The sequence below is a fragment of the Crocodylus porosus genome, unplaced genomic scaffold, assembly GCF_001723895.1.
Source record: "Crocodylus porosus isolate Cpor-Errol unplaced genomic scaffold, CroPor_comp1, whole genome shotgun sequence".
In the NCBI taxonomy this organism is placed as follows: Eukaryota; Metazoa; Chordata; order Crocodylia; family Crocodylidae; genus Crocodylus; species Crocodylus porosus.
The window spans coordinates 74,295,714-74,301,194 of record NW_017728947.1 but is presented as its reverse complement, the minus strand read 5'-3'; positions in this window follow the sequence as shown (position 1 = coordinate 74,301,194).

The following is a 5,481-nucleotide window of genomic DNA, read 5'->3' as shown; positions in this document are numbered from 1 at the left end:
GGTCTGCTTTCTCCTCTGGCGCAACCACCAGATTGCCCAGAGGATCTTGCAGGGGCCTCACATTTCCCAGTGCTTTCTTCATCCTCCCTATATATTTGAAAAAGAACTTTTTGTTATCTTTGATTTTGGATGCAAGTCCTAGCTCTATGTCCGCCTTAGCTTTCCTGACAGCCCCCCTACAGGCCCGAGTACAGACGGTATACTCCTCTTCGGAGATAGCACCCCCCTTCCACCAGTTGTACGCTGCCTCTTTGGCAATCAGGCATTCCTGTACACCCTTGGTGAGCCATGGGGGCTTTCGGGCACTCTTGCCCCCCTTGCTTCTTGTTGGGATGGTCACCCCTTGGGCCCTGAGTATCGTCTCCTTAAGGAACGACCACTCATCTTGGGCACTGAGCTCCCCTGCTCTCAGGAACCCCAGCGCCTCTCCCACTAATCTGCTCAACTCGTTGAAGTTGGCCCTCTTGAAGTCTAGGGCTACCACTTGCTGTAGGCCCTTGACACTCTGCGCTGGATGGTGAATTCCAGCAGGCGGTGATCGCTATCGCCCAGGTGGTCAAGGACCTGGAGGCCCCTTACCAGGTCGTCACCTGTGGTCAGGACCAGGTCCAACAGGGCATTTCCTTTGGTGGGACTGTGAACCTCCTGAATTAAGTCGAGGTCCTATATCTCGGCCAGGAAACTCCTGGAACGGTCTGACCTGGCTGACTGTCCCTCCCAGCAGATGTCCAGGTAATTTAAATCCCCCATGAAAACTACATCCCTTGCCTTAAGTGCCTCTGCAAGCTGGCCCAAAAATTTCTGGTCCAGTGGATTCCTTGAAGACTTATTACATGATCTTTCAAAGTATAGAGCTCAGGTTCACTTGTTTGTAGTTCCCCAGACCTTCTTCACCTTCTTAAAGATGGGCACTATAGTTGCCCTTTTCAAGTCATTTAGGACGTCATCCAATCTCAATGAGTTCTCAGAAAAGATAGCCAATGGCTCTGCAATTACATAAGCCAAATTCTTCAGTACTCTCAGGTGGATCTCATCTGGCCCTGCTGTCTTGAAAGCATCTAGCTTCTTTGAGTAATCCCTGATTTGTTTTGCCATTACTTTAGACTGTTTGTCTCCTTCCCTATTTCTGCTGCCAACTGCACTTGTCAACTGGTGGCTCCCCCCATTTGTGAAAACTGAAGCAAAAAAGTCATTAAATACTTCAGCCTTCTCTGTAGTGTCTGTGACTAGATTGTCTTCTACATTCTGCAAGGGTCCTATGGAAGCACTGATCTTCCTCTTACTTTTGACATACTTAAAGAATGTCTTTTTATTGCCTTTTATGTCCCTGCCAGCTGCACCTGAAATTGTACCATGGCCTTCCTAATTTTTTCCCTGCATGCCCATGCAATACTCTTATAGTCTTCCCTGGCACTATGACAAACTTCCCACTTCTTATAGGCTTCCTTTTTGAGTTGCACCTCCTTGAAGAGACTGCTGTCTAGTCATGTTAGTCTCTTGTTGCACTTCCCATTCTTCTGTCTCACTGAGATAGCTTGCTTATGTGCCCTTAAAAGATCCTCCTTAAAGTACAGACAGCTCTCCTCATGATTAATAAATCAAAATGAAGAGTGGTTGTTCCTTAAGGACACGATCCTTGAAGCACAAAGGAAGTCCATTCCCACGTGGAGAAGAGGTAACAGAAGGGCTGGGAAGCCCTATTGGCTAAACAGGGAAATCAAGGTTCTCTTAAGAAAGAAGGAAGAGGCTTATAAACAATGGAAGCTTGGGGTGGAACCCAAGGAGGACTATTCCATGACAGCCCACATTTGCAGGGAATAGATAAGAAAGGCTAAAATGGTGACTGAACTTAGATTAGCAATGGAAATCAAGGACAACAAGAAGTCCTTCTTTAAGTACATAGGGAACAGGAGGAAAACAAACAGGAGTGTGGGGCCATTGCTCAACAACTCAGGAGATTTGGTTACCAGCACCCAGGAGAAAGCTGAACTCCTGAATGATGACTTCGCCTTCATCTTTCACTGGACCAAGTACAGGATGAGCATGGTAGGAATATTCACCTTCCTACTATTGCCATAGAATTGGTGTCTGACCATTAAAAAAACCCAAAAAAACAACTGTAACAGGGAAACCTAGCCCTGTTACCAGAAAGCAGGTCAGCCCCTTTAAATCCAGAACTTTTTGGGTACGGTGTGCTGGTAAGGGGGGTGGGGGTTAAAAACTGAGCCTGGCCTGCTAGTCAGCTGACCAGAAGGGAGCAGGTCAGTACTATAAAAACCCTGAGCTGGACAGCAGTAGGGGCCAGCAGCCAAAGGGGAAGGAGTGCATCCCAGGTCTCCCTGGAAAGACTTGGAGAGCTGTCCAGTGGCTGCAGGAGGGGGAACTACCAAGGACTCCTGGAGAAGCGGCAGCAACCCACAGAAGAAGGACTGTAGCAGACAGTGGGAGAGCAGAAGCATGAACCCCTGAGAAAATGTAAGCTGGCATGCTGCCTTCTTTAATCACATTGTCTTGGTGGTGGTTATAGCCTATAGACAGGACTGTTCATATTTTTTTGTTATTGAATAACACCAGTGGTTTGGGTGAGGCTATTTGGGGAAGGAGGAGGCTTCATTTGGACCCCACTACAGTGTGGGGACTCGGCGCCAGTGTGCGCACAGTATTTGGGGTAGATAGGCCCTGGTGCTGGTGTGGGCGCAGGATTTTGGGGTGCATGGACCCAGGCATCAGAGGGCACGAACCTAAAAAGGCCAGGGTGGTCTGGTGCACCTGAGGTGTGATTTCTTTTTTTCCCCTCAGTGAGCATCTGTTCACCAGGGCACCCTTGGGGAAAACCAGGAGTAATGGCGACAACCTCCTAGAAGACTGATTCAGGCTCAACATGAGGAAAAACTTTCTCACAAGTCAGAGTGTTCAGACTGGAATAAGCTCTCTCCAGAGATGGTGCAGTCACCTACCCTGGAAATCTTCCAGAGGAGACTAGACAGCCACCTTCCTGGGGTTACCTGACCCCCAGTTATCTTTCCTGCTTGGTGCAGGGGGATGGACCCGATGATCTTCCAAGGTCCCTTCTGGCCTTACAATCTATGAAAAAATATGAAAGTATCAGATTTTGCTTATTCAGAAGAGTACAAATTGTCAAAATATTGATTTCTTTGTTATCTTGTGATGATTTTATGGAATGCCTGTTAGAATCCACTGAGATCCTTATTTTTGGTAGTCTTCTCAGATTTTATTGCATGACAAGGCTAGATTGAGATGCCACTAGGATAACTTTGACTTGCTGTGTAATACAAGGGTTGAAGAGCTATGAAAAAGAACCTTCCATTCCTCTAAGAAACTATTGGTGCCTCTGAGTGGGCATCCCAGTGAGGCGTCCTTCTCTTCCAGTCCAGTCCTCCTCTTCACTTATCTGCTGCTCTTTGGTGGGAAGAAAATAATAAGAATGGGACAGGTCAATGATCGGATGTTATGTGACGGGAATATACGTTATCTCCCACAGGGCTCCATCTTCCTTACACCCTGTCCGCTCCCCATCTGCTGGAGTTGGTGTTGATTTACTTGGCCAATGAACCTTTTTCCCAGGAAAGCAAGCAACTTGTCACAATTGATGTATCATAAAAAATTAGACACCCTCACATAAGTATTCCCTAATAGAAAAGTGAATGGCTTTGTCTCAGTCTAAGTCTGTCACCTATGTCTTGGAGGAAATCTTAGTCGTCCTCAGTCAATTCAGTTCATCCACCCATCTCCTGGAGTGTTATAGAGCAGGGGGTTTCAACCTTTTTTTAAACAAGTGTACCCCTTCTGGTGGTGTTGGCCGGTGGGGGGCGGTGTAGGGGTTTACACAAATTGCCAATTACTCAAATCATGAGTAAGACCCAATGAGGGAGGATAAGGCAAGATGCCACATTGATTGATTAAGCACTTAATACACACACACACCATATTCATATCCAATTTCTGTTATAACCAGTCTTATCAGTGCTCAGATCAACTTAGTGGCCAGCCAAATTGATCACAAGTAGGAGCTGGGCTCCTGTCAGTCCATCTTGTCAGACAAACCAATGCTCCAGGATAGCATGCAGAACAAGACCCAAATTTGATATGTCTCAACCCATCTTTTATAACCTTGTCAATTCACCCAGTCCTCTAGGCTTTTGCTGTGTTATCACTGTGTTCTTTCTTGAAGGTTGATTGCCATTGTTCTCTCACTATTCCGGGGCGGATTCTTTTTGTTTGGTCTTTTATCTGTTTGCATTCTTCAGCCAGCCACCAGCTGATGTTTTCCATTTCCAAAGACACACTTTCACCCATTCTCTCACACATACAAGCACAAGCAATGTCTATCCCGTCTCGGAGGAAAGGCAACAAAAGGCTCTGCAGGGAACTAGTGGACCTCCAGTGTCTAAAAAGAAAGGCCTATAATGGATGGAAGGCTGGATCCACTCCAAGGGAGGAGTACTCTGCACTGGTTGCGACCTGTAGGGAGCGAACCAGGAAATCCAAGGCTGTGACTGAACCTAACTGGCTACACATATCAAGGACAATAAAAAGTCCTTTTTTAGATATGTGGGGAGCTGGAGGAAAAGCAAGGGTAACATTGGACCCCTGCTGAACCATATGGGTCAACTGACAACCAACGCCCAGGAAAAAGCCAACCTCCTCAACAGGTATTTTGTGTTGGTTTTTCACCAGCCTCAAGGGATGGCCCTGCCCAATATGGTATGGAATGGACAGGGCAAGGGAGAACTATTACCCCACATCAATGCTGACCATATGAAGGAACACCTTGAGAGGTTGGACACCTTCAGGTCAGCTGGCCCAGAGCACTTACTTAAGGAGCTGGCAAGCATCATAGCTTGGCCACTGGCACGGATCTTCAAGAACTTGTGGAGCTCAGGCGAAGTGCCCAAGGACTGTGCCAATGTGGTGCGTATCTTCAAGAAAGGAAGGAAAGTAGATCCAGGGAACTACAGGCCCATCAACCTGACCTCCATCCCTGGGAAGATCTTGGAGAAAATTATCGAAGAGACCATTCTTGACAAACTGGCTGAAGGCAACTTCTTGAGGGATAGCCAGCACAGGTTTGTTGCGGGTAGATCTTGCCTGACCAATCTCATCTACTTCTGTGACCAGGTGACATATCACCTGGACAAGGGAGAAGAGATTGATGTCATATATCTCGACTTCAAAAAAAGCTTTCAATCTGGTATCCTACGATCATCTTATAGAAAAACTGGCCAATTGCGGCCTTGGCTGCATCACAGTTCACTGGCTGGAGAATTGGCTTTGAGGTTAGATCCAGAAAGTGGTAGCTGATGGAAGTCAATCATTGTGGTACACTGTGACCAGTGCGGTCCCCCAAGGCTCCATCCTTGGGCCTATCCTTTTCAACATCTTCATTAATGATGTGGACATTGGTGTCAGGAGCAGACTGGCCAAGTTCGCTGATGACACCAAACTTTGGGGTAAAGCATC